This window comes from Otolemur garnettii, unplaced genomic scaffold, assembly GCF_000181295.1.
Source record: "Otolemur garnettii isolate 467f Iridium unplaced genomic scaffold, OtoGar3 scaffold00104, whole genome shotgun sequence".
Lineage (NCBI taxonomy): Eukaryota > Metazoa > Chordata > Mammalia > Primates > Galagidae > Otolemur > Otolemur garnettii.
The window spans coordinates 3776861-3787136 of NW_003852499.1; positions in this window are offsets into that span (position 1 = coordinate 3776861).

Here is a 10276-nt window from a genome sequence, read left to right on the forward strand (position 1 = left end):
GCATCATTTTTATGCTTGTAGCTTACAGTGAGGAACATTGTAAGAGCAAGCCCTATACCTTCGAGTTTACAGAGACAGAGGTGGACCAGGACAGCAAACACAGGCCCTGACTCCTAGTTCCCTGTTTTCCCTCTACTCCACCCTGCAAATCACCCCTACTTTGCTTTCATGAATTTGGACTCAGAGTTCGCTGTCCATGGCTTTGAGATTTTCTCCTTAAATACCACATTCTGAGAAACACGTTAATTAGAGTAGGAGGGAAGAGTGGGTTCTGGAGAACTTTCCAATTTTGAGGGGGATATGTGACAAATAAGGAAGATTGTCCATTCTGTCTGTCTTGATTTTGCAGGCTCAGGAGACATAACCTCTTTATTTGGGTTAGTTTGGGTTCTATTGTGCTTGAGGACACCAACAGGATGAACGGTTTGACATCCTGGGGGCTTTTTGAGCTACAAGGATTCTGTGATTCATTCCCCCAACAGTGAGCTTGGAGGACATTGTCAGGAGTCCAAATCTTATTGAAAGTGCATCAGAGAGAAATGCAACTGGAAGTAAGAAATGCACATATATAGAATAACAATGTAAATATTTTATAGACTGCAGCACAACAAGAATTAAATACTTTTACTTGGACAAATGAATTCTATCTTCAAAGCTACTGCAAAGATGCTTATGTATCAGGCACAATAATTTTGCAAATAACTGAATACATGTAGTTCCCAAAAGATCTGAATTGCTCCAAAATCTTAGTACCGTCTCAGCACTGTGGAGAATAGCCTTACCTATCATCCTTAGGAGGAATCTTTTTCCCTTGGCAGTTTCATAGATTATACAGCTCATCTATTTAAGTAATTAATTGATTGAGCCGTAAGTGTTTGTTCTTCCTGGGCTGTTAACCCTCCACCCTGCCTTTTCTCCCTGTGCAATGTCCAGTGCATCTTCAACTTAGAGTGATGACCCATTTGACAATGACCTGGTTCCCAAAAGTCCCCTCATCAGCGCTCTCCCCAGTGGTCACTTACCGCTCAGAGTTCACGTTCCAGCCCTCCGTGAAGACAATGGCCCATAGTGCTCTCAGATCACAGACGTCAGAAGTGTCTTGTAGACCAGGACTACCAGGAGGCTAAGGCAGACCACCCTACCTTGACTTGGAGCCCTCATGCCCTGTGCCCTCAGTTCACTGGCCTTCCCCATCTCCCTGTGTTCTTCTCCACTTCCCCTATTTTCACTTCCAAATTTTTAATCATGCCTAAAAAGACCTTGTAACTAATCCCACATCCTCAGAGGATACCCTTGTCTTCTACTTTACAGAGAAAAATAGAACCCATTGAGAGAAACTCCCACACCTCACTGATATCCACGAATAGTCGCACTTGGCTATGGCTGTGTCTTACCTCCCCGTCTCCACAGCCAGGGCCTTTGGAAACTCAGCCCTCCTGTCTTGCCAGGAAAGGTCACTGTGTGTTACCACCTCCCTATATTTTCAATTCCCCTTCAAGTGGATCCTTCTGGAAGGCTTTTGAGAAACACCAATTTTGAACAGGAAACACCAATCTTGAACAAGAGAAAAACATGTCTCTTTATTCACACACCTGTACTCAAAGATGTGGACCCCATGAATATGTGTGTGCTGTTAGTTACTTTTCAATATATATTCTAACACACCCTTTGGGCAGATGTTGAAGAAACTGTCTTTGTTAAATATTGAAAAGATACAAATTACTATTAATAGGTTTAAGACCAAAAAAGGATCTCCCTATATTTCGTCTCCTTCCCAGACGTAGATGCTCTTCTGCATTTTTGAGTTTTTTGTCTCATTCTCTTAATTTGCAGTAGAGTTTTAGATCTTTACACAGCATACTATAGAATTTTGTGGACTTTTGAATGTACCGGTTGAGCATCCCTCATACCAAAATCTGAAATCCTAAATCCAAAATGCTCTGAAATCCAACACTTTTTGAGCACTGATATGATGCCACAAGTGGAAAATTCCACACATAAGTACTTAGCACACTATGTTTCATGCACAAAGCTATTAAAAATATTGTATAGAATTGCCATAAGGTCATGTGTCTAAGGGGTATATGAAACATAAATACCTTTTATGTTTAAACTGGGATTTCATCTCTAAGATATCTCATTATGTATATGCAAATATCCCAAATCCAAAACACCTCATTCCCAAGCATTTTGGATAAGGGAGACTCAACTGGTACCAAAAGCCCCCAACAGAACGTGTACTGTTTTGTCACTTGCTTTCTTTTTAAGTCAACATTATGTTCTTGGAATTCAGCCATGCTTCAATGTTATATAATAATTGATTTTATGAATATGTAACAATGTATTTATCTATTCCACTGTTGATGCCTATGTGAGTTATTTTCACTTTGTTTTTGTCACCATGACAAAGAGCGCTAGTGTGTCACAGTGTACATTCACAAGAGAGTTGCTTTCAAATCTATACCTAGAAATGGAAGACCTGAGACATGAAGGTATTTAGGTCTTTAGTTATGTAAGATAAGGCCACATTATTTTCCAAAGTTATTTAATTTACGCACTGCCGGGCTGTGTGTAAGATTTCTATTTGTTTCACACACTCACCATCACTTGCTATTGTCCAGACTTTTAAATTTTTGCCATTCTGACAGGTATGAAACATCTCATTGCATTTATTTGAATTTTTAAATTCTTAAAAACTGTGGCAAAATACACATAAGATGTGTCATCTTAACCACTTCTAAGCATACCGTTCAATGACATTGAGTCCATTCACATGGTTATACAACCATCACCGCTGTCCATCTCCACCATTGTTCATCTTGCCCAACAGAAACTCGGTACTTATCCAACCCGCTCCTCCCCTTCCTCCCCTCCACCCGACCCCCGGCACCATTTTGCTCTCTGTCTCTATGAATTTGACTACTCGAAGTGCCTCACAGAAGGGGAAATGTACAGTATTTCATTTTTTGGCAGATTCATTCCACCTAACATAATGTCCTCAAGGTTCAAGCGTGTGATAGCACGTGTCAGAATTTCCTTCCTTTTAGAAGTAGGTAATACCCTGTTGTATGCATTAAGCATATTTTGCTTATCTATCTGTTTATCCACAGACACTTGTGTTGCTTCAATGTCATGGCTTTTGTAAATAATGCTGCTGTAAGCTTGAGGGTGCAAGCACCTCCTCGAGATCTTACCTTCAATTCTTTGGGGGATATATCCAGAAATGGAGTTGCTGGATTATATGGTAATTCTGTTTTTAATTTTTTTAGGACTGGCCATGCTGTTTTGCACAACAGACATACCCCTGTACATTCTCACAACAGTGCACCTGGATTCCACATCCCTGTAAATACTCCTTTTCTGTTTTTGTGTTTATTGTCTTTTTTTTGATAGTAGCCATCCTAATGGGTGGTATGAAGTGGGATATCTCATTGCTTTGTAAATTTTATATCTCTAATCATTAATGGAATTGAAAATCATTTTTTCCTCCCCTAATCTCTTTTTTGCTTAAGCAACTGAAGCCAGTGGAGAAATTTTTTTCACAATGACCACTCTCTTAATAAATACCTACAAGCCTTTGCCCGTTTTTATTTGTAGTTGCCCCAACCATATTAATTTGTAACAGTTCTTAAAACATGCTCTATATCGATCCTCTGTTAGTTCTATTGCTATAAATTCTTCGTTCGTGACTTAATTTTACTTTCTTTATACTATATTTTACGAACAGAAATTACTGATTTTAAAATAGAAATTTTAACATTTTTCTTCATAATTTGCATTTTTTTCTAAATTATATAAGAATCCTTCCTTGCCTGAAGCAAAGGGGGAAAAAAGTATCACAAATTGTCTTCTAACACGTTTGTAGCTTTCATTTCACTTTCACACTTAAGACTGTGATCTATGTGAAATGAATTTGGGTTTTGATATAAAGTAGGGACCTAATTTTCTATGTACACAGATGCCATATTGTTCAATCGCTGCTGAAAATACATTGTTTTCCCCCATTGATCTACTGTGCAACTTCTGTTATGGATCCGCATAAATATGTGTGGATTTGTGCGTGAATTCCATTTTCTTATTGCTGCTTTACGTTTGCTATACTTTCCTGTTCTATAATTACTTAGCTACTATAGCTCCATACTCATTCTTAATAGCTTTTCTTCTTCAAGACTATCCTGCTATACTTAACTTTTTACTGATTCATATACATTTTGTCAAATTTTATCAAAATAAAAACAAACACTGTGGGTCTATTGTTTGCTTTGAATCTGAAGATCAATTTTGGTAAACGGGGTACTTTGGTAGCCATTTCACCCATAAGACAAGTAAATGTTTCCACTTATAAAGCTCTTCATTAATGTCTTTCAATAAAAGTTTTATAATTTTCACCGTAAATGTCTTTTCTAAATATATTACATTAATTTGTAGCTAACTTATATTTTATGCTATTCCAAATGATACAAAGTTTAAATATGCATTTCTTACTATTGATGAGATAGAGAAATGCAATTAATTTTTTGTTTATTTATTTATTTATTTTGAGATAGAGTCTCATTCCATTTCCCTAAGGTTGCGTGCTGTGGCTTCATCATAGCTCACAGCAACCTCAAACTCTTGGACTCAAGGGATCCTCATGCCTTAACTCCCCGAGTAGCTGGAACGACAGGGGCCTGCCACCACACCTGGCTAATTTGTCTATTCTTGGTAGATACAGGGCTCTCTCTCACTCAGGCTGGTCTTGAACTCCTAAGCTCAAGCAATCTACAGCCTCAGCCTCCCAGAATACTAGGATTATAGGCATTTTTATGTTTATTTGAATTCAGAAAACTTCTAAGTTATCTATTTACCTCTAATAATTTTTTTGTAGGTTCATTTGGGTTTCTAGGTTGGAAACATGACATCTGTGACGGACGCAGTTTTGTTTCTTCCTTTGAGATGTTTACATCTCTTATTTATTTTCCTGGCTTCATTATAGTATCTAGTACAACGTTGAGTAGAAGTGGTGATTAGGGGTAATTTCAATATTACTCCATAAACAAGGAAGTATGGAGAATTCTCAAAGAACAAAATAGACATCCCATTTGATCTTGCAATCCCATTACTAGGCATCTATCCAGGAAAAAAAAAAATCCTTTTATCATAAGGACATTAGCACTAGACTGTTTATCACAGCACAATTTACAATTGCCAAAATGTGGAAACAGCCTAAATGCCCACCAACTCAGGAATGGATCAACAAGCTGTGGTATATGTATGCCATGGAATACTATTCAGCCATTTAAAAGGTGGAGACTTTACATCTTTTGTATTAACCTGGATGGAGGTGGAACATAATCTTCTTAGTAAAGCATCACAAGAATGGAGAAACAAGAATTAAATGTACTCAATTCTAATATGAAGGCAGTAGATGGTCTAACACAAGGGGTAGGGTAGGGGGATGAGGGATCAGGGAGAGGGGAGGAGGGAAGGGTATGGAGGGTTAAGGTGTACAGCACACCTCTTAGGGGCAGGACACAATTACAAGAGGGACTTTATCTAACAACTACAATCTGTGTAACCCAATTCTTTGTACCCTCAATGAATCCCAAACAATAAAAAAAGAAAGTTTTGAGAAAATAAAATATATTACTCCATAAAGTATAATTTTGATTTAAAAGCACATGTACATCTGTATTATATATATAGAGATGTTTATGAAAATATATATAGATATGTATATTTTCAGATATTCCTAATTAGGTTAAGGAAGCTTCCTTCTAATCTTAGTTCCCTAATGGCTATTACCATGAATAGATGTTGAACCGTATTTGTTAATTTTTGCATCTTTTTTTTTTTTTTTTTTTGCTGTTGTGCTGGGTAGAGTGCTATGATATCACAGCTCACAGCAACCACAAACTCTTGGGCTTTAGAGATACTCTTGCCTCAGCCTCCCAAGTAGCTGGGACTACAGGCACCCACCACCATGCCCAGCTATTTTTTTGTTGCTGCTGTCACTGTTGTTTAGCTTGTTCAAACCCACCAGCCTGGGTGTATGTGGCTGGCACCCTACCCATCGAGCTACAGGTACTGCTTCCAAGAAGTATTTTCATTTGTTTGTTTGTTTGTTTGTTTGTTTGTTTTCTATTCTCCAGGAAATGCTGCCATTTTAGGTCTACTTCAACCAAGCTCACTGTTCCAGTTTCCTTGACCACCTAGACAATACCAGTCACACCTGCACATCCTGGATGGGGTCATGTCGTGTTCACAACCTCCTGGGAATGTTTGTTATCTTGTCTTTGTTCCTCTGCTTCCTTTAGCATCACTACAACTTTCCCTGTGTTTTGAGTTTGGGACTGGACCACTTTTCATTCCTCTCATTCTGATGGTTTACCATTTTGTGTCCCAGCGTACTGCACAGAGTATTTCCTATTAGACTTCCTAAATGAGTGAGAATAAGCTCTCAAGTTTCCCCCCTTGACTCCTCATGTCTGCCAACACCAAAGCCCAAGTTTGCTAGGATCAAGAATACTCAAGGCATGGGCAGTGCCTGTGGCTCAGTGGGTAGAGCACCGGCCCCATATACTGAGGGTGGCGGGTTCAAACCCAGCCCCAGCTAAACTGCAACAACAACAAAAAATAGCCTGGAGTTGTGGTGGGTGCCTATAGTCCTAGCTACTCAGGAGGCTGAGGCAAGAGAATTGCCTAAGCCCAGGAGTTGGAGGTTGCTGTGAGCTGTGATGCCATGGCACTCTACCAAGGGTGATAAAGTGAGACTCTGTCTCTAAAAAACAAAACAAAAGGGTAGCTCCTGTGGCTCAGAGGAGTAGGGCACTGGCCCCATGTGCCGGAAGTGACTGGTTCAAACCCAGCCCTGGCCAAAAACTGCAAAAAAAAAGAATAATCACAGCATCTTTGGAGATCACCTTATTTCTGTTTCTCATTTTCCCTTAGATTTTTTTTCTGCTATTTAGTACTACCTCATTAGAGATCTGGCCTTTAAAGAGACATTAAATATATGCAGTCAGATTTTTAATTATATTTAATGGAAGGATTGGTTCACATAATCTAGTGTGCCACAGAAATTGGAATCAAACACCATCTCTTTTTTCACTGTCACTCAAAGAATAAAATAAATTAATTCTTAGATGTCCCTTCAGAAAGGTTATTACTTCCAAAATGGATTCTGTAGAGAAGATACTTCTCAAAAGAGGAATGAAGACAAAGGAATACGAGATAGATTAGAAGGTCTCTGATTTTGAACGTGGTCTTATAATATCTGTGAGGTTGATTAGCTGCCAATGGAAAGAGAGAGGAAAAAAAAATACATAGGAATGGACAAAAGAGGAAACAAGAAAATAAAAGGAATAGACAAAAGAAGAAACAAGAAAAAAATAAGTATAACTAGATATATTTATCTGCTACTTTAAAGTCGGATGGGGAATGTAGACTTGAACCACAAGCTGGCAGTGACCTCAAGCCATCATTTAGTGCTGAAGATGAATCCTCAGGTCTCAAGAAATGAACCCTATCACATCACAATTCTCTCCTGGGTCTCTCACTAAATGTTTGTAAAGTGCTTACGTAAAGCTTATTAAATGTGCTTGCAAATCTAGAATATTGACCTAAATTCCAACAATGTAATGCAGGCAAGATAGATGGAAGCATTTCCTGCAAGTGGATATTGTTAAACCAGCAAACAAAAATCTTTGATGATTCCTTATCTGTGATTTTATGATTCTGCGTCTCTCCGTATAATCCTTTTATATATATTATAAAAACTGATGATATCTGTGTATCTGTGTGTGTGTTTGTACATACAAAAATCAGTGTTCTTCTGTAAGAGGAATGAAAATAGGCAAGATGTCCCTGGTGTTTCATTCCAACCTAATGATCCTAGTAATTTCACTCTTTGGAAATCAATGGCTGAATTTCAATTTAGGTCCAAAGGAAATCTTCCTAAGAGGCTATGAGATTGTTTTCTATAGCTCTGGGTAGTGGAGGAAACCCTTGACATTGTTCTCAGCTCTAATTTCATGGTCACTAAGGTGGTTATTCTAAAATGGCATTTTAAGAGTCTTCAAATAAGTGCCTATTTGAGCAAGGAACCAGAATCAGCTTACTTTCTGAGCTTCTCAGAGCTCCTTGGGTCTCTGAGTTTATTATAATAGCACAGTGCCTCCTTTGCATATTTTTGCTGGCATCTCCTTTTGGCAACATCTTCTTCATCCATCACTGCCTTTGCCTGTAGTGGCCAGTGGAAAGGGTTTTGGCTTTGATCAATGGGTTCTCTCTGCAAAGGGGCCGTAGTTAGTGAAGGTATTTTTGAACATCTGGAACATATCTTTTCTCTGGAGACCAAAAGACTTTACTACCAGCACGTTGGAATTTCAGTACTACAAATAGGCTACAAAAATCTTTGAGCGTGAGAGACTTCAGGAAGCTATAAAATCTGCATGCGCCCCAGGCCCTTGAGGCTTTCTTGGGGATTTATAGCATCCACTGTGTAGGTGACCCTGCCTCCCATCTCGCTTACCCAATCTGTCTCACATATCACAGCCAGGTTCACGTTCCTGAGGCTCTGAGCAAATCTTCTTTTCTTGCTTAAGATTATCTCTGGGTAGGGAATAAAACAGTGGTTACCAGGGCACGGGTAAGGGAAGACAATAAGGCAATGTAGGTCAGATGATACAAAGTAACAGATAAGTAGGATGAATAAGGGTAGAGATCCAAGGTACAATATGAGGACGAACTGTAATAAAATTGTGCTGTCTCACAGATGTCTGCTACATGGGTAGAGTTTAGCTGCTCTTGCCACAGTGAAAGGCTGGGGGTGGGGGGACCCAGGGAGATGATGGATATGTTAATTTGCTTTGCTATAGGAGCATTTTACTATCTATGTGCATCCTCTAACAGCCTGGTGTACAATCAAATATATATAAAAGCACTTCTTAAGAAGAAGAAAAGAATATTTCTCAGCGACTTCCCACTGTCTGAAGTTAAATCCACCCATTCTTATTCCCGTTTCTGCTGCTCAGCTCCTCACCTGCCATGTCACTTAGGTTGGTCCTGGGAGTGTCCTACTCCCACACACCTAATTCATCTTCGTTTCCCACCTTTGTCCTACGTCCTGACCAAGGACTTCCAGGACCCTTCTTCCTCCCCAGCCCCTGTCCCCTGCACAGACCCTGTCGTGCTCATTGTCTCCGATAGACGCGCCCTTTATGATTCCTACTCATCCTTCTCATCAGTGCCTGGCAAACACTAGTTCGCAAAGAGGGGGGTAAATATTGACCCGCTCTTGCCTTCCCTTTCCCCATCCCATTCCTTAGCTACATAATAATAGCAACAGCCACTATCAAGTGCTTGAATTTTCCATTTTAATCCTAGCCACATCCCAGTTCAGTGATGAAGAAAACAAGGTCCAGAGAAATAAAGATACTTCTCATTCACTCAGCTGCAGAGTTAAGACTCGTAATCAAAAATGTCTGCAGAGACAGCTGCAGAGTTAAGACTCACAACCAAGAAATGCAACAAAGCAATTAAAGTTTACCACTTTGTGATGAGAACAGAAGTTTATAACCCTTTATCTTCTCTATTCCTTTTTTCCAAGACCCCTTAGTAGATAATTTAGTTATTTCAGGTGCAACATGGCATAGAAGAGTGAGTCTGGTTTTTGAACCATACAGACCTGAGCTGGAATTGTATCTTCAAGACTTACAAGTGGACTGGCCTTGGGCAAATGACTTAACCTCTCTGTCCCTTGATTTTCTCCTCTGTTAACATGAGGTCACAGTGTCCTAGGTCCCAGCACAGGGCACTTATATCATACACACTCACTAAATATATTGATTAATTTGCTCCCTCGTTCTTTACCTTGTTATTTTTCTCCTTTTTTCTTTTTTGTTATTATTTTTAATCCTATCTCACATTGGCCAGAATATCAAGCGCTTCTGGAAGGTAAGTGTAGGGAAATTGAATACTGAATTACTTGACTATAATACACATACAAAGACTGTAAATTTTTACGCATGATAACGGCAGCATAGTGATGTTTTTAAAAAGAGTTTTTATGTTTAGAGACACTCACTGAAGTATTTATGGATGTCATAATAGGATATCTAGGATTTGTTTTGATAAAACCCAGTGAGGTTGGAGTCAGGAAATGGGAGAGTGTGTGGATGTGGTTGAAATAGGCTTGGCTTTAAGTTGATAATTGTTGATGCTGAGGGATGAGCAGGTCAGGACTTCGTATACTATGTTTCTACATTCTTTTCTTTCTTTCTTTCTTTCTTTCTTT